Raw genomic sequence first — 22,075 nt, forward strand, 5'->3', positions numbered from 1 at the left:
GATTTCCAGCAGGAGTCCTCTTCATTAGCGTTTCCTTTGAGAAAAATAGGAAGGAACACTCCTTCCTGCGAGGACTGCAGGAGAATGGCAGAGCTCAGCCACGGCTGGGAGGGCGGGGAGCGCTGGGCACCCAGCGAGGCTGTGCAGGGCTGGGGTGGTCCCAGGGGCAAGGCGCTGCAGTGCTCTCCTTGCTTCTGCCGGGAACCTCTGGGGAACGGTTTGCTTTCATGCCACCTTAGCTCTCTGCCTCCCCTCCTCCACGGCTGCTCGGTAGCAGCGTTGAGTTATTGCAGCGAGTCAGGAGCAGCGCGCGGGACCACAGGGTGGCACCAGAAACCGGAATGTCGATCCGGTCCGGGCAACACGGGGTCCTGCAGCGCTCGGGCCCCAGCGAGGGTGAGGTGAGAGGCAGCGGGGGTGCCACGCTGTCCTGAAACTCAGTATTTCCACTTCGAGACGTTCTGGAAGAGGGGAAAAAAGGCGGCAAAGGGCTGAGGACAGCACGGGCACTCTAGGGATGCGGCTGGGAACGCCAGGCGCTGGGCAGGCTGTGCTCACGGAAGGAGCGGGATCCCGGGGTCAGGCAGCGGCTGCAGGGACGGGGGGTAACAGTGACCTCGGGGAGGGCTCCCCAGCAGTGCCGCTGGCGGGGCGGGGCTGGGCGGGGCGGGGCAGGGCGGGGCGGGGCGGGGCGGGGCAGGGAGGGGCGGGGCAGGGCGGGGCGGGGCAGGGCGGGGCGGGGCAGGGGCGGGACAGGGCAGGGCGGGGCAGGGGAAGGGCGGGGCAGGGGCGGGGCAGGGAGGGGCAGGGCGGGGCGGGGCAGGGAAGGGCAGGGGAAGGGCGGGGCGGGGCAGGGGAAGGGCGGGGCGGGGCAGGGGAAGGGCGGGGCAGGGCGGGGCAGGGCGGGGCAGGGCGGGGCAGGGCGGGGCAGGGAGGGGCGGGGCAGGGTGGGGCAGGGGCAGGGCGGGGCGGGGCAGGGCAGGGCGGGGCAGGGGCAGCGCGGGGGCTCCGGCCGCAAGACGGCGCCAGAGGAACTCCCCACAAAATGGCTCCCGCCCCCGGCGCGCCGCCCGGCCGCCATCTTAGTTGTAGTCCCGGCCCCCCCCCCCCGCTCGGGGCTCTGCGCAGGCGCGGTTCCCGCGGCGCCGCGCGCAGGCGCAGAGCGCCCCTCATGCCGCGGCGGCCGCAGCTCCTGAGGTACCTGCCGTCCAGGTGAGCCCCGCGCTGGCCCCGCGCGGCCCCCGCCGGTCCCGGCTGCCCCGCAGCGGCTCCGGCCCGCCGGGCTGTCGCTCGGCAGCAGCTGCCGCGCCGGCGGCTCCGCGGGAGCCGGTGCGGCGACGAGCGAGCGGGAGGGCTGGGGTGAGCGGCGTGTGTCCTGGCGAGCCCCGCGGCCGCCGCTCCCTGCCCCGAGGGCTCCTCCGGGCGCGCTGACCCGGCGGGGCGGGCGGGGCTCCCGGGCGGGTCCCCCCGCAGCCCCCGGGCCCCGCGCGGGAGGAGCCGCTCCCCGCCTGAACCCCCGGACCGGGCCGCGCGGGGGGAGGATGCGCCTCCAGGCTGCACCTGCTTTTATCGCGGAGATGATGGGGTTTTTCCATGTAAATAACAGGCTGGGGTTTTCTGCCTGCTCTCATCTGTAGCTTTTTTTTTTTTTTTTTTTTTCCTGGTATTCAGGTCTCAAATTTCTCAGTTGTCTTATTGAGTTCGGACGTGAAAGCCAGGGTGTTTTTCTTGAATTCTGTGCAATCCGTGGGAAAGGAATAGCTTGTGATTTTTTTTTAATTTTTTTTTTCCCTTGACTTGCATCATCACTTTAGGCCGTTTCTTCGTTAGGGTGTAATGTAAGCCGTAGGGAGTCATTCAAAACATTCTGACCAAGTCAGATGCAACTGTCTTTAAAAACCGTCAGAATGAAGTCTGCTGCAGGAAACCTGGTGTTACAAAACAGCTGCTGCCGTGTAGCACTGTCAGTGCTGCCCAGGAGCTGCCGGCGTGGCCGCAGGGCTGGGGGGGGTTTGTTGCCTGGTGTCCCATCCGTTTTTTGATTCCCCTCAGGTCCAAGGAGTCTGGAACTGGTGCGTGGTCGAGCTCTGACACAGCGGGGTCACAGCGCGTGAATCAGTGTCAAAGTTTGTAGCAGAGCTGCAGTGACTGGTCTGGAGAGTAGGAGAGGTCTGGTAAGTGCCAGGGGGTTGTGTCTGGAGAGCCCAGAAGAGCTTTTGTGCTTGAATACTGAGGTGATAAGACAACGGGGGTTACAGGCAGAGAAAAATCCACTGCTGTTTCTTGTGTCAGGCACTCCCATGAGTCTCCTGTGCTCAGAGAGAACTTGGAGGCTCATTTAAGCTTCTGCCTTTCCTTTTCTGTAGAAACAAGAGGGTAACAGTCTTCCAAATCCTGGAGCCTGTCAAACTGTGTTTAGCCCTAGTGTGTTGGTCTATGGTGAATTTCAAAAGGTAATATAAAGTCTTAAGAGCCTAGTTTAAAATAAGCTTGAAGCTTTTCTAGGACAGTAATTTACTTGGATTATGGGAGCAGAGCTTACCAAGTGTGTTTCTTTTACTGAACTGGGGGTAGACTCCTGAAGAAGCAAGGCAGTCACTGGGATTCATGTAGATTATTTGCTGTTGAACTGGGATTGTGGAGAGAGCTCAGGATTGGCAATGACTGTTCCAATTTCATTTCTTTAAGATTTTTAATCTTGGCGTTTGTGTGGCACACAAAGTGCTTAAAATGGCAGTCTTGAAGGCAGAAACCTGGTGTAGGCTATACTTGGCTTGTATTAAGAAGCCTGCAAGTGTAGAAGCTGGAAATGTTATAAAATGAAAACTGAACTGCTGGAAGCAGCATTACTGGAGGCTGTAATTACATTCCTAGCTACTCATTTCGTAGCTAAGGTTAAAAATTAATTGAAATGAACAAACCTTTTTAATTTGCATTTTCCTAATCTCCAATCACCTTCAGAAATCCCCCAGTGCTTCTGTTTGCAGCTCCTATTTCACATTGGTTATATGTGTTAAATGTTTTTCATTAGAATGCATAAGTGTAGTGGTACTTACAGATTTCAGAGGCTTTATTACTTAAAACATCTATTTTGGTCCCTTGAAGGTATACTAGGAAGTTTTCTAAAAGATGCTTCTAGGACAGTTTGCTTGAACATTCTTGTGTTACATGCTGAAGGTAAATATGATAGTTAAGGAGTAATATATAGGTATGGTATTTTCATTAAGAAGCACAAAAAATTATAGTCATAATATAGTATAAGTATGAACAAAAATAAATAGGAGAAAGCAAACCAACTTTAAAAAAAAGTGGGGGGGTTTGATTTTCGTGTGTAACAGAATATGGATTGTCAATTTTATAAATTGAGTTGCCATTTTCCCAGATAGTGGCTCAGCTGGATTGCCACCCGTGATGCTTCCCGGAAAAGGTAAAGCCAAACACTCAGTGAGTTCTATTTCTGTAGGCAGTGCTGACACCATAGCTCTCTGTTATCAGGGCTTATCTTGTGCTCATCATCTGTCAGCTGTAGCTTGCATACCAGTAAATATGCCTCTGGTGCTTATGGCTCTTAAGCCCTGTGTTGGACAGTTGTGCAGTGCTGGTTTAGACTGTTTGTTTCCATAATTATTACAGCCTGGTTTAATCCGCAGCAGTTAAAGGAGAACAGAGGAGTGTTTTGCTACTGTTTCTCTATGTAATGTTGAAGAAAATGTGCAGGTATGTGTGTTGATGCATCTCAGTGGTCTCATTTTCATTTGGGAGGAATAATAAAAGTCTGTATTGCTGGTTTTTTTCCTTCTTCTGTTTTTTTTTCAACCCCCCCGGAAATTCTCAGTATTCTGGCCAGATCTGGTCAGTTATTAAGCCAAGCGGTTGTAATTTGGTCCTGACATGGGAATGACTGGGTGACTGTGCCCTGTACTCTGCAAATCAGAGTTGATGAGAGAATTTAATAATCTGTCTTAGTCTTCAGTTCTGTTCTCGTAAATTCTGAATTGTAAATGAGACTTGCTGGAGTTTTAATCATACATTCGTATTGATCATTCAACTTTTTCAGTCAGATCATGCCCCCTTGGCTTGTGTGACTGATGTTGCACTATTTAATGTAGTAATCAAATCAATGCTGTGGGAAGCATAGGAAGGAATAGCCTTGTTTTCATTTGGCTGTTGTCCTTGCCAGACTTGGATGCATCTCTGTATTTACAACAAGTTTTAGTTCACCAAGTGGGTGTTTCTTACTTTACATGGGATAAATACAGTAGAGGTTTTAAATGGGGTGTTTGACTGTAAAATAACCTTTGCTATTCTGTTGTGTATGAACCAGACTCTATTTGTAATTACCAGATAGATTAAAAATGTGAAAATAGCCCTTTCCCACCCCCCCCCGCCTCAGGAGCTGAACTTGTGGCTTTTCCCTGTGTGTTTCAGCGGAGGATATAGGCAATCTGCTGCCTCCTTTCAATCTGTATTTTGATGTTGAAGCCATGTGATACATCTTGAACTGATCTAATGACCAGCTGGTGTGCAAAAGGACTGGTCCTGTTCTTGCTCTTCTTGTACTAGCTCTGGCATTTACTGGAAGTTTTCCTGAAGTGGTTCAGTTTGCTATGTAAGCAGGACACGACTCCATCCCCTCGGTGTCCCCACCATCCCAGAAGAGCACCAGAGATGTAATTGATTTTTGTGGTTTAAGAACAGCCACACAATCAGATGGAACCACCTAGTCTGCTGTTCTTTCCTGACAGTGACTGAAAAGAGTGTAAAGGGAGGGCAGATTATATAAACCTTTGTTTGATAGTCCTCTTGTCTCCTGTCAGTTGTAGAGTGTCAAGAGGAAGAGGTTGTTTGCATTTATTTTGTTACTGGTTAATGTGTTTTTCTTGTGTGAACTTGCCTGTGTCTCCCGTTCATTCAAATGTTTAGTACCGACACATCCCAGGGGAGCCCTTCAGAGCACCAGATGATGTTGTAGGTGCTAGCTGCCTCTGCTTGTTTTTTGATCTTGACATCTACTCGCTTCATTTTGTATCCCTTAGATTTTTTTATTGTTTGGAAACAGTCAACAAATGATCTGTTTACCTTCTCTGTGCAGCTGATGATTTTATAGGCTTCTGTCCAGTGTCACTGCAGTCATCTCTGTTTCCAGGCAGAATGCTTCCAGCCTAATTGATTAGTCCTCATTATTCATCCTTTCAGACCTTGTTTCCTTTTTACAAATGTTTTCCCTTTCCATTATGTCCTCCTGAAATGAACAGGCTCTGCATCCAGAATCTGAGATGCAGACATTGCTTTACATGGTGCTTTAATTACTAACCATTTCCTAACGTTAGGTTTATTATTTTTTTTTTTAGTATTTTGAAAGGCTGTGAGCTGATGCTTTCATCAGTCTGCAATGTCTCCAGCAAGACTTCCTGAATGTTAATGATCAGTTTGGAGCACATCACTCTGTACGTGAAATTAGGATCATTTATCTTGGGACTGCTCCTTTATGTGCACTGATTTTCATCTATTGGTGTATTCCTGAATGTCACCTGGGGTTACTGTTTTGTCACTGCTCTCAGTGCAGGCCCCTTGAACACCCTGGCTATGGGAGAGCCTCACAGCCCTGGCTGATGCTCCCCTCCAGCACTCCTGCTTCCAGTCTGGAAACAGATCTGGCTGGAAATGAACCCTACAAATTATAAATTACTGCTGATGTGGCATTGCTGCACTAATAGTATACAAATGTGTGGATTTAATTAGAATCAATTCAGCTGGATAAGTGCATATTTCTATGCTTGCTGCTGATTGAAATCATGACCTTACAGGCTCAACTGTAGTCTAGACTGAAGGCAGTGTAAGTGCCTGTGCACAGACTTGCACTTTTTATTTCAAATTGGCATGAATTTGATGCTGTAGTTAAATTAGTCTGACTTGGTGTATGAATCATGCCTAGGTACTAATTGATCGATTTTTTCCTGACTGCTTTTTGGACATTTTCACTGTGCTGAGGCAGAAAAACAGTCTGACGGTGGGTTGATACATGGAATTTCTTAAACAGTGAACAAGAAGGGAGTTTTAGTGCAGTTCTGTAAGTTAATAGGGATCTAGTTTTACTTTTTATCCTATATATTGACTTCAGTCTAATTTCTTAGGAACAGTTGCATCATAAATATTTCTAAAGCACGTAACTGGAAATTCACAAATTTTGCTACTCATGCCCTCCTAGTGTTTTGTAAATACTAGAATTATTTGGGATTTGCATACATTTAAGTTGCCTAAATACAAATGATACAGATCTCTAATGAAGTGTTTGTTCACTAAATAGGCTTTTCAAGTGTGTTCTTGAAAATTCACCTGTTCTGCTGTCATCAAAAAAGAACAGTTTTCTGCTGAGGGGTGTTTGGGTTGTCTTGGTGTGGAAACTGAAGTTAGATGTTTCTGGTTTTTTCAGTTTCTTTTGGCTGGAGTAGATGTGAAATGTATTGTTTAGCCAATAAGGTCTGTTTTCTTCAGTTTGTGTAGGTGTTTTTACCTCTGCATAGGGAAAAAGAACTTGATTTCTGTAACCGTATGGTTGTCTGACTGGGGTGGGTGTATTTCCTTCCAGATGAGGAGGCTTGTGTGTGGTTTTTTGCTTTACCTTGCAGGTGGTAGAGGATGGAGAGTTGGGGATTGGTTTAAGTCTTGCTGGCAGTTCAGGTGCTTCTTGGTTTGTCTCTGCCATGGCTGGAGGATCAGTCTAACAGTGCTGGGCATGTCAAGCAAGCACACGCTCATTGCTTGATAAAAAGGTGTTTTAACCATTGTGTAGTACTCTGCCTTTTGCTGTTTTGCTCATGTAGTTCATTTTGGCATGGTTTTCATCAAAGAAATCGTCCTTGTTACAAATTTTTTTTTTTTTTTTTTTAGCTTGGATGAAAAGGTTACCAGATACTTTTTGTATGGTCTCCAGCAGAGCCAGGGAGGATTTTTTTTTCTCATTTTACAGTGCAATTGAGTTTTATCTATGGGCTGACAGAAAGGTGCAGGGCTTGGTGAAAATCTGCACATGGATTAGCCCAGCCACAGGACAAAATTTTCTGATTCTTTTTAAGATAAATAGTTTTCCTGGAAATATGTTGGCTGGAGAAAAGGAGGCTGAGAGGAGAGCTCATTGCTCTCTACAGCTGACTGAAAGGAGGTTGTGGTGAGGTGGGTGTTGGCCTCTTCTCCCTAGTGACCAGCAATAGGACAAGAAGAAATAGGGTCAAGCTGCACCAAGGGAGGTTCAGATTGCGTATTAGGAAAAAATTCTTCCCAGAAAGAGTGTTGAGGCCTTGGAACAGGCTGATCAGGGAGGTGGTGGAGGCACTGTCCATGGAGGTTTCAAAAAGGGGTAGGCATGGTGTTTCATAAGATGGTTTAGTGGTTGGGGGTTGTAGAGTAGATGGTTGGACTTGATGATCTTGAAGGTCTTTTCCAATCTTGATAATTCTATGATTCTGTCATTATTGAAACAAAACAATAAGAGAGCTCATAATGGTTTTGGTTACTTCTAGCAGTAACTGGGTGGACCACCAGCAGGTGTTCCATCCAATTAATATTGGGCTCATGAATCAAATAATTTGTCAGGTCACCTGGCAGAGAGTGGCCTCACAGATCTGTTCCTGCAAAGGGGAGCACATTTGTGCTGCTGTGAGATCTTGGTATGTGTAAATCTGGGAATGCTTTGGAGTTTGGAGCTGATCTGTGGGGCCCCCAAGTCTCCTGCCTGCTAAATTGTTCTTCATCATTTTACACAATAGGCTATCTATGTAAATCAAATGCTAAAGCTGCTATTATGGTGTTGGAAGAACCAAAAGGAAGGAGGGGTTGCTTAGAAGACTGTCCTTCAAGATGTCACCTTGGTGAGACCTTGTGCTGACGTGTGTCAGTCTGTGAATGTGTCTCCCAGGCTGTTACTGCCATGTTTGTTGTTTTGTAGTGTTTGGTACCATGCTCATCCAGGTTGCTGTGTCACATGATTGAATTATTGTGACTGAGAGTTCAGCATAGAGTAATCTAGGTTTGTCAACTGCAATTTTTTAGTTACTGGCCCACCAGTAGGTTGTAGCTTTGCCTCTACAAAAGATCTAATGAAGAAGTTCAGATCGTCTCTGCCTCCCAAGAAGAAATTACACCAGTTTGGGTTCTAGGGGAGTTAAATGTAAATTTTGTTTAGTTATATTTTCAGTGGCATATTAAAAAAGTGTAAATGAGGCCTCCAGCTGGAGGGAGTAGTGGAGGTATGGGCTGTGTGCTGTAGCAGCTCAGTTGTACCCCAGCCTGGGAAATTTACCATGTGTGGGGTCTTGCCGTGAGAGAGTGAAGATTTAAAAACGTTTTTTGTCCACACTGAGCAAAACCACTGCACCAGCTGGGTGGTACCTGGAGATTTGTTACCTTTTGGACACTTAATTTGTGCCTCTGTAACTGTTTTTAAATGATCTTGGAGCTCGTGGCTCCTCTGCTCCTGGACTCGGTCATGGCGCTGACCACACGAAGTAGGAACTCGTGCAAGTTGACTTTAAATTCCAGGGGATCACAAAGGTTTTTTTAAAACTTCTAGTAGAATGCTACAAGCAGCACACAGTGCAAGTCCTGCAGCCAGTCAGGCTTTAGGAAACACCCAGTGCTGGTGTGATCTCTTTTGCTCACAAAAGCTGTCTTTGATGTCTTCAGCAGTGTTCCAAATATTAGAAGGTATAAACCATTGGCATTTCTCCTCGTTTCTGCACCCAAAATTGTTATTTATGTGCAATTGCTGAGTGTGATGCTTGCAGTTGGAGAACACTCCTTAAAAAAAGGAGCTACTGGGGCTTGAAGCCAGATTGATTTTGTTGGCCTGTAGCTCAGGTTATTCACTGGATTTGAATAAATGCTTTTCTGGGCATATTGCACGTGGTAAGAGGATACATGTCCAGACTGCTTTGTGTGTGTAGTTGCTGACTGGTTTTTCTCTGTGAACTTGCCATAACCCGAGGAGCTGTCTCCGAGGTGACTTTACTGCAGCACTGCTGTCATTCAGCCAGTCTGTGCTCCAGGATTCCACCCCAAACCTGCAAGGAAGTCAGAGACCTTTGTGGATGTGATTTTCTTGGGAGTATCCTGGTTCTTCTGACCTTCTGTGGTGGCATGCTGGAGAGCACAGGTGGTGGAAGTGGAGTGATTAGAAACACCATTCTTCCCCCAAAAAAATTCTTCCTTTCTGAAATAACCATACTTCGGGTGGTGAATGGAGGAGTTTTGGTTTTTAAATAAAAGATGACCTGACTGGGTGTGGAAGCATGCAGACTTCATGCCCCTTCTCTAGCCTGAATCAGTCATACCACAGCAGTGATGGAAGCTTCCTGCACCCCTCTTAAGAAATGCTTTTTGCTGTTTTGTTTGTATTTGTTTGCTGTTCACGCATGTTGAATATGAAACATTTTGTGTGATGTGTTCTCCCATATTGTCTTGAGGAATGTTGGCAATGATTACCAAATTTTGGGTGGCCTGACAGTTGCTGTTATAGAGGATTATTAACTGCATAATAGGTCCTTTGTGCATGTATTTCAGTAGTCCTTTGAAATCTGGAAAGCAACAGCTTCAGTGCCAGGGCTGTCTGGTCATGTGTACACCACAGAAGCTTCACTGGTATAATGAAACCATCAAGCTCTTCTGGTAGTGATTCAGCTTACACTGTGAGAAATGGCTTTTATTGTTATGTCTGGTAGTAATTGCCTAAATTAAGTGTTTTCAAGGATCGTTCTAGGCCACTATAATTATATGTATGCTGCCACTCTCACCAGTATAAAAGTGTCTTTAAAGCAATTTGCAGAGCTCACCAGTTGGTTACTCAGGAGGGGGGGCCCATGCCTGTTCCACATGAATGCATTCTGGTTTTGGCAGTGTTTTTAGGTGTTGGAAAATGATATTTCCTCACTGATCAGTTTCTGTTGGCAGTGCAGTGACCCCTAAAGTCTTGTTAAGAAGTCTATCATCCTGCTCTTTTTTTATTAACTGTGATATCCCAGAGGGAGCAGAATTCCTGAAGGATGCTTAAATTGTGATAGTGAAGAACAGGTGAGTGTCTGTAATGCTGTGATGAGGAGCAAAAGCTGCCCCTGGCAGGGCCAGTGAGCTGTGTGCTCGTGGGGCTTGTGGCTGAGCTGCAAACAGGATCCTTGGCTCCACTACCAGGCAGTGCTTACAGCAGGAATGGTGTGTGCAGGGATGCTGTGGCATGGAGGCTGAGCTGCTCTTCTCAGCTATTCTTGTCTGGGAAGTAAAACATCTTTTGTTTTCCTTGTTTAAAAAGTGTTTTATTGAGGTTGCAAAACAAGTACAAGACGGCCTTCAAACACGGGCTTTTGAAACTGTGTTGCACAGGAGTTCCCAGACAGATGGAATGATTCACTGAGTGTTAGGTTTATTTTTTGTCAGTTGGAGAAGGATAGTGGAGGATTTTCCTTTGGCCTTTCACAAGATAGCTGCCCTTTTTTTTTTTTCCTCCTGGACTTTTAATTGCTTCATTCTTCTTTAATTAAGACAGCAGTTTCTTAACAATGAAAACAATAAAACAGTTAGCTAGTGAACCTTGTGCTCCCTTGAAGAAAAGAGGAAAAATTAAGAAATATAATATAGTTCATTGTAAGGTGTAGTAACCTTTGGAAAAATCATAGTAGAATAGGCATATTAGTTGAAGACTTTACATAAAGGCAGGAGAAATACTGTCAGTATTGATTTTCATAAAAACAGCAACTGTTTAGGCAGAAATATTTTTCAGCCTTTTATGGAGCTCCCCAGAATATAAAACTTACTTGGTGATTGGTAGATACTAGTTGTTGTGGAAAAAGATTGAAATGGCTTGAAACATCTGCAGAAACCTGATTTGTGACCTAAGCATTAATTGACTGAACTGAGAAGTGCTGTTAATGTGGGTATCTAGCTTTTCTGTAGTTTGAATTCTTTGATGTATTAATGTTTTCTCAGATCTGTAGCCTTCAGATGTCAGTCTGGGCTGTGGATTGATTGTAAACATGACACTTGCATTGCTATTTTTATCCTGTCTCCTCATTAAAATGAACTGCTTATATAGAAGCTGTCACCAGTCACCTTGTTGGCCTAAAAATGATTTAAGCGAGTACAGTCATAGTCAAAGCTTTCAATAAGGAAAGGCTCCCAGAGTTTAAATCCAGATCTTGAAACTTCTCCTTTAGTGAAGCCTGAAGTATTTTTATACAGTCATCAATCATTAGACTCAAATTTTCTTTTGCATTTTTAAGAGAACCCCAGGTCTTCCCAGCAGCAGTGACTCCAAATTGCTTCTCATCTTCTGGGGCCTTAGCTTTCAAGAGTGGCACTCACCTTTCTGTAAATCAAGGGACTTGTTCTGCACTCTTGGCCTCTGCATCCCTGCAGTGTGGTTCAAGCATCCCTGGAAGTAAAAGGTATCAGGATATCCAGGATGCATGTAGGGTGTGCAGGTGCCTCTCAGCTCCTGAGTGTGGTTGCAGTAGGAAAGGGGATCTCTTTCTCTTACCCGGCCAAACAGGCAAGGACTGCAGTGATTTCTGTGCAGCTATTAGAAAGTTCCATCCTTTTTTTACTGGCATACCTGTATACTCACCAACTTTAAGGGCTGAGCAGTTACATCTCAAAAATGACAGCTGCTGCCTCTGAGCACCTGTGTTAACAGAATTTAGTGATCACCATCACCACCGGCCCAGTCAGGAGCTTGGCTGAGCAATGCTGTGCTGTCTGGCTCTCATGCAGTGGCTGCATAAAGAGTAACAAGTTTTATTACTGGTGATTGGGTAATAAAAGGTAGGAAACAGCTTTCAATCTCTCTGCAGAGCAGTGGTGGTGAGGGGAGAGTCTCTGTTTTTTTACTCCAAAGTGGCTGTTGAGTCATTGCTTGGCTTTTTCGCTGCTTCTTCCCTGATTACAGCTTCATTTGAAGGAAAACCAAAGCATTTAAACTCTACCTGAGGTGAATATTTAACAAGAGGAGTGTATCAGATGCCAGAGTATCAGGCTGCAGTGGAAAGTGTTGGTCCGTTCATTAAACAGAATGTTACTCAGTGCTGACTCAAAAGCTCCTGAGGGAAAGGGCACTGCTCAACCCCAGCAGGCATGACTTGGTGAAGGAGTTATGTAGAGAAATCTCTTATCCTGTGCCAGGCAGGAGGGTTGGATAGATAGGTGGAACTGATTAGGATGAACTACTGAAACGGAATGAGATCAGTAAGTTGTTTTGAAAAGAAACAAAGGCCTGAGCCTGTAATGATTCCCACTGAGTCCTTTTGATGGAAGCTCTTGAACAAGTAGAGGAGTATGGACTCTTCCACTGCCGTAGAGGGTGGACACTTCTCTGTTTGCAACTACCAGGCACTATCCTAGCATAGCTCAAACACAACTGCAGAAAATGTACATAAAAGTGCTAATTAAAAAATAATAATTGATGTAAACTTGAGGTCAAGAGGAAGAATGTGAGCAGCTTGGATTTAAAATTATGTAATAAAAAAAAGGTTTTAACGCTATTCCCAGTTCCGGGAGTGATGGGGAAAGCAGGGTCTGCACAGTTGTGAAGGCTTGTGGCAGTATTAAGGCACATTTCTAAAGAGAACTCTGATACATCTCCCTGGGAAAGAGGGAAAAATGGTGCTATAGAGTAGAAAAATCTTAGACATAATCTACAGTGGAGTAGATTGTGTTTGGAAAAACAATTTGAAGATTAAATGCTTGTGGAAAAATAGTACCGATCAAACTAGGAAAGATTGCTGTGTAAACCCATAGCACACCCATGTTGTGAATAGATATTAAAAATAATTTCTTTACCAAAAGAGTGGTTGAACACTGGAACAGGCTGCCCAGGGAGGTGGTGGAGTCACCATCCCAGGAAGTGTTTAAAAGAAATATAGATGTGGTGCTTAGGGACATGATTTAAGCACTGAACAGGTAGATTAGGTTATGGTTGGTGGATTTAGGTTATGGTTGGACTTGATGATCTTTAAGGTCTTTTCCAACCAGGATGTTTCTGTGAATGCTGCATGAGTACTAGTCTAATCACTCTTGAAGACCCAGCAAAACTGGGAGAGATCCTGAAAAGGTTTACAAGAATGATTAAAGGTGCAAAATGAGTTCCTTGTAAAGAATGATAGCTAGATCAAAACTCTTCAAGCTCAAAAATACATATTTGAAGAGAATATGATGGAAGCATATCAAGACTTAGCAGCATGGAGCATAAATGAGCCCATAATTCACTGTGTCTTCTGATAAATGGACTAAGACCACCAAATGAAAGGAGCAAGTGGCAGGCTCAGAACAAAGTGAGATATTTAAAAGTGGGAGCAGGACCTCCTCCTTTCTCTTTGGTGCTGAGGTTTTAATCTGTTAGAACAATTCCCTGGATTTAGGCTGATTTATTTTGCAGTTAATGCTTAATCAGAATGCTGTTCACAGGGCTTTGGAAGCTTAGCTCTAGAGTTCTGTTCTGAAGAGAAGTCCTTTTGAATGTTGGAGCAGGGATCTAAAGCCTGGCAGGCTGAAACAACCCCTCTGATCATTTTTCATTGGGCAAAATAAGTGCAACTTCCCAACAAAGTGTTTTGGTGGATGTACCTGGTAGAATCAAGTACAATTTGTACACATCACAACATCCAGCCTAGCCTGGTGGCTGGTATTTTGGAGCTGAGTTGGAGTATTAAAACTTCTGCGATAGCAAGAGTTAATATATACTCTTGGTCTGACAGAGAGTTGGGATGGTGACATATTCTTACAGTTGTGGTAAGTTGTTCCAGCTTCAGCGACTACAGAACTAATACAACAGTAAAATACCAACCAGTGGCAGTAGTGTTATTTGGGGATTATTCCATAGGATTTAGAAAGGGACAGACTGAAGAAGGGTTTGGATTCATGGAAACTGGATGTGATTCCAATGCATTAGTGCTGTTTATTTGTGGGTTTTTAGCTGTCATATGTTGTGTTCACATATTAAATGACAAAATAAATTTATTGTAATTTTAGACTGATACAGAGCACCTTGTAAAGAGGGGTATCACTTACTCAAGCTTATAGACTGCTCAGGTGAATGGTGCTTTGAGTTGTATTTCAGACATCTGGTCCTGACCTGGAGAAGGGCTTCTGGTCACAAAAGCTTGCCATTATTTCCAGCTAGTTAAATCAAGGATATTGCCTCAGTCAGTAAATCTTTGAGATACTCAGCGGTTGAAAGAGTAGGGAGAAGAGTGATGGGCTCTGTTGGTGTTGCCCACATGACCCCTCCATTGTAACCACTGTAAGGTGTGTGGCCTTGGGGACCTGGCTCCTCAGGAGAGGCTGGTTCTGCCTGAGGACGCCTTGCTGCTGAGCAGGGTGACATGGTGCCCAAGGTTGAATCAGGCTCTTGAGATGGTGAGGGAATATTCTGTAGTAAGGTGGGTTATTATCTTTTTTCTTTTAAAGTATTACATATGATCCAGACTAATTGGACTACTGAGGCTTAACTGTAAAATGCTCTGTGGGTGCTCTTGGACCTCTCATTAGCTTGAATTGCTGTGGAGGAGGTTGAAAAAAGAATCCAGACTTCAGTCTCATTATGGTGGCTAAAACTAATATGCTATTTTTTACAATTGGTCTGGCACCTGTTAATACCACAACTCACCTGACTAATACTGTCTTAATTGCATCTTATGGTATAACTACCCTTCTTTTTAAAAATGCCCTTAATTTTAAATATCTTCTGAGGGTTTCTTTAGAGTTCATGGCTGTAATACAGGACATGGGCAGGTAAATATCTCTGCTGTTTTCCAAAAGACAATGAAGCTTGGAGAGGGAGGAGGAAAAAAGGAATATTGGAGTGAACAAAGTCAATTCAGAACTAACTAGGGCTCTCATAATATTTAAGATGACTGCATCAGCAGTGTCTTGAAACTAAATTCTGTTGGAAGGTTAATATGGGAGAAATGTGGATGTAATGTTACAAGAAGGAAATACTAACAAGGTGAAATTATTTGATACTTCCTCTCCAGGTGAGCGTTGGCAAGCTAGTCTGTCTGTAGAGAAGGTATTGTCTGCTGGCTTTTGTAGGGTTAGGGCTGGTGTTGCAATGCTTGTCACATGCCATGGCCTTGCATTGGGGAGGTCCTTCTCTGAACAACACACATTGACTTCTGGAAAGTTGTAGTTGCTCAGAGCTGTTGAAATGGGCTGTCAGAAGAGTTTGTCTTTGATTTAGCCTCAAGAGTGTGTTGCTTTATGTTGAATTTTATGTTTTGGTTTTGTCATGTTGGGATGAAAGAGTATTCTGTGTATAATACGTAAAGATGCTCATGGTTTTTGTGACTGTCTCAGAAGGAGAGAAGCACCAAATTAGATTCTAGGGGTAATGCTGCCTTACCAGTTTTTCTGCAGCACAAAGCTTGAGAATAAATAACCTCTGTGTTTGAAGAGAGCAGCAGCATTTCAGTGCTCTGGGGAAGAGGCTTCTACAAGACATGAGAGACTGACACTTGTTGGATGTGTGCATGGAGGTACCAGCAAAGAGGACGTGCTGCTAGGTGCTATTTTGCATTTCTCTTGCATTTTCTTTCCTGGGCATTTGCTCTTGAACTGTATCAGACCAAATCTTGCACTACACAGATCCTGTGCAGTTCTTCATGTGGTGTTATTCTGGGAAGTATTGCATATTTTCCAGGAGCAGGAATCAAATCAATATTAAACCTTTGACATCTTGACATCTGCTCTGAAAAATCTACTAGATTAATTTCTGCTCCATCTGCGCCTTTAATGTGAAATAACTGACTTGATTCCTTATTCATTATTAATCAGTTTTTGAAAGGGAATTTTTAAACAGTGCTGATGTGTGGCTGTGACAGTCACTACTGTTGGATTTTCATCTTTCTTTTTATTCTGGTCTGTGATATTTTCAGGTTAAAAATCTCATCTACCTTCCACTTGCAGCAAGTGGATAAAAGGAAGCATTTTTTGTGACAAGAGTAGTGTGAAATGCTGGAATCCACATCCTTAGACGTTTTCAAATCTGTGAGGCCCGGAGCAACTGGATCCAGCTTTGAAATTACTCCTGCTTGGAGTAGGAGGCAGTGCTAGGTGACCTCCAGCAATTCCTTCCAGCCTACATTGTTCAGCAATTGCGTTCAGGTCCAGTAGATGGGAACCTTGCAATGTTTCTGTGGTGCCATCTTCACCCACAGAACAGGCTCTGAACAGACTTCTGAGAAACTTCCTCTTGATACTTCTTAGTGAGGAATTAAACTTTGATGCAGTCTGCTTTACCTTTCAGTGTCACTGTCACCTTGGTGTGGTGTGTCCTCATCTCATGCTGGTTTCTAGGGAATGAAATTAGGGATTAATCTGTGGTAGCCAAGTCTTTCTAAGCATGGGGAGGTTGAACATGAAACCCGTGTGGGTTTAGCTTTGTCAGTACTAGAGTATTGAAACTAAATCACTTTTATTGAGATCTTTTTAGCTACTTTTGAAAGAAGTAAAATCTTTGTGTTTTAACATCTCCGGATCTTTATTTAGAGTAACTACATGTCCTGGTTGGAGTATCTGTGGTGTTAGGGATTTCCACATGAAGATACATGGTATGTGGCTCTATTAAGCTTGTGAATATTTTTGCTGTATCCCAACTAAACAAAACTGAATTTCGCTTAATAGGAATCCCCTTCACTTCCACTATTGTTTCATAATGGACACTAAAACTCTCAGTTGGTCTGTTCCACTGACACTGGTTTGAAGAAGTCTGAGTGAGGAAGAAAAGAAAATACTACTTTTACCTGAGAGATACTGGAGCAAAAGCCATGCAGATTCAACCTACCTTTGTAAAAAGTGTTCATTTCTTGGTACAAGTTGTTTACCCAGCCCAGTTATGTCAGGGAGCTTTGGCTTTTAGCTTTGATCACAAAAAATTCCATGTGAATCAATGTGGGATGAATGATGAACTGGAGGGGGAGAAGGATGGAGAAAAAAGGAAGCAAAAGTTCTTTCCTGCCTAAAGTGTCAATGGGGCTTGGATTTGGATTTCACCAGGACAGGAAGCACATTCAAGAGGATGTGTCTGTCAGACTTTGGCAGATCTCGGACACTAATGGCCAGGGCTTTTGAAGGAAGATCTAAACTCACAAGCATCCAGAGCCAAGAACTGGAATCTGTAGAGTTTTGGTGCACATGGCAGCAGGTCAGAGATTCCTGCTTAGGCCTTGCCTGACAAAATTTGTGAAGGTAGATTTGGCATGGGGTGTCGTCATCCTTTGGCCTCCAGCTGCTTTCAGAAAGGCAGTCCTAATTTGATGGAAAACATCAATTTCCTTCTGAAGCAGTTTCAGGTATCTACTTTACATCATTTGATAATTTACTTGAAACAGAATAGTGATCTAAACCAGTTATTGATGGCCAGGAATCAGACCCTGGAGATTTCTATGAGGCTGGGCTGAGTTGTTTGAACACTTCTCCATGGACCTGTCAAGGGTGACAAATAACTCAAGCAGCCACGAGTGGCAACGATTGGCAGAGTTCAGGCCCATCATCAGAAGGAGCTCATTTGTTTTGTTTTGGGTAAAATGCCACTTGCTCATAAGAGCTTATGAAACAGGGACAGGTTTGTCCCCTGTGCTGCTGTCAAGCAGGGGCATCTGAGAGAGAGACTGAGCCCACTCTGCTGCTGAAACCTCAGGAGGAATTGATGTCTTTCCTGAAATAGCAAATGGATTTTGCAGGAAAATAATTTTTCTTTCTTTGTTCTCTCTTGTCTGACAGTCTGACCAACACCAAGGAAAGCCACAGGAACGTGTTATTTCTAAGCCACCCAGACTCAGGCATCACATTTATCAGCAAACTTAGAGAATTTAGCCAAAGGTTGGCATACCTCCAAAGCCTTGAGTATTTGAGCTCTATTAGTAGTTCTCCCAAACAGTGGGTAGTATCTCCCCCCTCTCCTTTCTCCTCTGTCCCATCATTGCACTGGCTCCATTGCTCCTATGATCACAGGGTGAGCTTCTTCAACTCGCTGAAACAGCAGAAAGCAAACCTCAGGAGAAACAGCTTGGAGCCCTTGTGGCCCAGTGTGACTTGAGGGAAGGGACAAGGTCTGACACAAAGACATCCCTTGAGGAGTTAACATCCCAAGTACCTTGCAGGGAACCGATAGCCTCGGGCATGCTGAGCAGTGATTCACTGCTGAAGCAGTTGGTATTATCCATCCTCTGGCTCTGTCTCATGCAGGTGTTTACAAACTGTTCTCAGTACCCATGAGGGAGGATACTCACAGGGAGTGAGCTCATTGCTGCATCCCATAACTGTTCCACCCTGTCTGAAATAAGACAGTCCTGCTTGTTTTATCAAAGGGCTTCTGTCCATTTCACATACTTGCACCATGAAAGCCCATGCTGATACATACTAGATGTTAATTCCTAGCCCTGGCTGCTTGGATCCAGAGAGCACTGTGAAGACTGTAGGGAGTTAACGACTTTATTTGGATATTTCCCTGCTCTGTATGATGTGCATGATCCTCAGCTTAGACTGCAGGATGTCGAGCTGACTCCAGAGCTTCTGTCTGGTCCTTACTACATGAGCTGGTTCTGGTGTTCAGGTAATTGTCTGGTGGGCTCATTCAGTTCAGCAGAGCAGCAGAAAGCTAGCCTGGCAAAAAGTCAACATTAAATCTGCTCACGTTTCAGTCAAGCACACCAGACACTGCTCAGGGCAGGGCTTGGGTCACAGCTGCAAGGGGATGGAGGAGCAGGGCAGAGAAGAGAGCTGGAGGGTCTGATTTTCCTTTTCAGAGGTCACGTACCCTGAAGTAATACCCTACAACAAGGCAACTCAAATTAGCAAACTGAGTTCTGTCTTATGTTCTGGATATGCTTTATCTAAATTTATTAGATTTAGTGTATCTTGAAGCGAGGTGCAGGCCCCTGCGTAGCATCTGGCAGTGTCCTGAGCATGTCCTCTAGCCACTCCATGATCTAACTGAGGTGCTTATACTGCCAAAAAAACCCAGTTTCTTGACATCAAATCTCAAAGCAAGGTCTTTAGGCTCAACAGAATTAGAAAAAAGGTGGTGCACAAGGAGCTTTTTCCTCAGTTCGGTGATCCAAGTGGAAACTAGTCCTGGAAAAAAGAACTGAGGAGGCAGCAAGCAGATCTGGCTTGTCACGTTACTGCGTAATCATCGACCTGATGCAAGAGAAGGAGAGGAAGGAATTTCTGGCTGGTGTAAGGAGGGAGGACAGGAGCATCCTTTTTGGCAGCAGCCCGTAGCTGTGGTAAATGAATAATGAAATTATATCCTGAATTGATTCTGAGTTACTCTGTATCTGTTACTGTTTTTCACTCTGCTGATTGGAGTTGCCTCTCCTGCACTGGCCAGCTGCCTGAGAAGGGGCCTAAAATTTAGCCTGACACACGCAAGGATGTTTTCTGCTTGGAAGTTGGTTCACAGGCTGGAAATGTTGGAAGTGACAGCAGTACAGCACTTGTGAGTGTTTTGAAGTAATGGCACTGATACTTGAGGATGTACTTCAGATGATGCAAGGTGGGCAAGGAGCCAAACTGAAAGAGCTTGTTCTGGGAATCTCCAAGGAGCAGTGCTACCTGGGTAAGGGAAAAAAGCATTTAATTAATGAGTAAGAAGGGGGGAAAAGCTAATAATTTTGGCAAATTTTTTTCATACAATGTATATGTGTTAAAATTTGTCAATCCTGTGCGTGCCCCTTTCGCCAAGCAGTCTGCAGTTAGAGCATATTAAATAGTGAAACTGCATCCTGAGAGTTACATCTGTCTCTGTGTGCATCTATTCTTATATTCAATAGACATAATTATTTAATACTAAACAATATGTGTTTGCTGTGATAAAATTTAAAAGGTCTTTCCTATGTCTGGTGGCAACTTGGAATTGGAGATCATAGAATGGTTTAGGTTGGAAGGGACCTTAAAGATGTTGTGAAATGTCTGATCAGCTTTTGACCGCAAGTATACTATTTTCTGATTGCCAAAATCCATTTATTCAAGTCTGAATGAAGTAAGAAGAAAAGTTTAGTTTTGCTCTGCAAGACATTAGTGGAAGTGATTTAGATGTTTATATAGGGAGAGCACAATGGAAGGGTGTTAATTACGTGAGTGAGCTGATAGTCAAAGCTGTTGTGCTGTTATCTTAGCTGCTGAGGAACAGAATATACATATATAATTGAAATAAAATATATTTTTAAATATATGTGTAAGAGAAGGCTCCAGGGAGACCTTAGAGCACCTTCCAATGCCTGAAGGGGCTCCAGGAAAGCTGGGGAGAGACTTGGGACAAGGGCAGGGAGGGATGGGACAAAGAGGGAATGGATTAGAGCTGGAAGAGGAGAGATTTAGGTGAGACGTGAGGAGGAAATTCTTCACGGTGAGGGTGATGAGACTCTGGCCCAGGTTGCCCAGAGAAGCTGTGGCTGCCCCATCCCTGGCAGTGTTGAAGGGCAGGTTGGATGGGGCTTGGAGCAGCCTGGGCTGGTGGGGGGTGTCCCTGCCCATACAGGGGGTTGGGACTGGATGATCTTGAACCCTTCCAACCCAAACCATTCCATGGTATATCCACTGGTGCTCCCCAGGTGACGATCTGTAGACTGGGAAAGGGAGGGGGTCGCCATTGCCCTGGCAACACCCAGCTCTTGATCTGCCCTGCCCCCCATTCAAACCCCCTGTCCCCGCTCCCCGGGAACCGCCGCGTCCCGCGGGTGAAGGTGGTTTGAAGGTAGTTTTCTCTTTGACGTGACAGTGACTCCACGCGCCGTTGGGACAGGGTCGATCGGGATGTTTCCCTCCCATCCCAGCAGCGCTTCACACGAACCAGTTTCGAGAGATCGATCCCGTCTGCGTTGCGGGCTCTGCGGGCGCTTGTGGAGCTGTTACCAGCCCCTGCGTGGTGGTTCCTCCCACGCACCGGGAGGGCTCAGCTGGCTGTAAAGCCTATATTTGTCACTGCAACTGCATGTTTGGTAGCCAGTGAAAATGCAGCTTTTCCAAGAAGATAAATAAAATGCAAAAATCTGCATTAAATTTCAGTAAATTGAAATGTCCTGCTTGATGATAAGAATCACTTAGAATCTCATTTGAACACATTTCCATCCATCCTGGTTTGGAGAGCTTTGTTTAGCTCAATGGGATATATATTCACATTTAATCATTTTTTTTCACTTAAAATGTAGAAACGCAGTCAGTGAGTAGGAAGCATGGTTGAAACAAAGCAGAAACAAGCAGGAAAATAAAACTGCAAAGTGGACCTGAGGATGTGGTGGAAAGCAGCCAGATTTAATCATAAGCTCCTTAGAGTAATCTGCTGCCCAAGAGACCGATCTCCCCGCTTGCCTGGTGTCGGATCAGAGCGTGAGGAGCATCTGAGTTCAGCTGCACGTCGTGCCTCTGTGTGGGTGAGAGCTTGAAGGGGCTTCCATGGGATGGGAAAAGCTGTGGTGGATGCTGTGATGGTGAGGAGTGCTGGTGAAGAGGCTGCAAATGGTTCAGTCCAACTGAAGCCTTCAGGAGCCCTTGCCCGTACCTGGGTGGGACCTCCTGAACCACTGGGGTTCAGTGCAGGGGAAAGCATCTTTGAACAGGTCTGCTCCTTGAGAGGGTCCAGAGGAGGCCATGAAGATGATCAGAGGGCTGGAGCACCCCCTCTGTGAAGACAGGCTGAGGAAGTTGGGGTTGTTCAGCCTGGAGAAGAGGAGGCTCCGTGGTGACCTTAGAGCAACTTCCAGTGCCTGAAGGGGGCTATAGGAAAGCTGGGGTAGGGCTTTTGACACAAGTGTGTAGTGAGAGGACAAGGGACAATGGTCTGAAGCTTAAAGAAGGGAGATTGAGGTTGGACATTAGGAAAAAGTTCTTCCCTGTGAGGGTGGTGAGACCCTGGCCCAGGTTGCCCAGGGAAGCTGTGGCTGCCCCATCCCTGGCAGTGTTGAAGGGCAGGTTGGATGGGGCTTGGAGCAGCCTGGGCTGGGGGGAGGTGTCCCTGCCCATGCAGGGGGGTTGGAACTGGATGATCTTGAATATCCCTTCCAACCCAAACCATTCTGTGATCTGTGGCCTTCAC

General features: G+C 45.2%; 1 protein-coding gene across 2 annotated transcripts in view; it reads left to right on the forward strand.

Moving 5' to 3' along the window:
* The first annotated feature begins 1,157 nt into the window (after positions 1–1,157).
* The window catches only part of NDRG3 (NDRG family member 3), a 58,375-nt gene continuing 37,457 nt past the window's right edge, over positions 1,158–22,075 (forward strand). For both annotated transcript variants that reach the window (XM_051633523.1, XM_051633524.1), the window contains exon 1: positions 1,158–1,212. The gene's annotated coding sequence lies outside the window, so the exon portion shown is untranslated. The remainder of the gene's footprint in view (positions 1,213–22,075) is intronic.

The sequence above is a fragment of the Apus apus genome, chromosome 15, assembly GCF_020740795.1.
Source record: "Apus apus isolate bApuApu2 chromosome 15, bApuApu2.pri.cur, whole genome shotgun sequence".
Lineage (NCBI taxonomy): Eukaryota > Metazoa > Chordata > Aves > Apodiformes > Apodidae > Apus > Apus apus.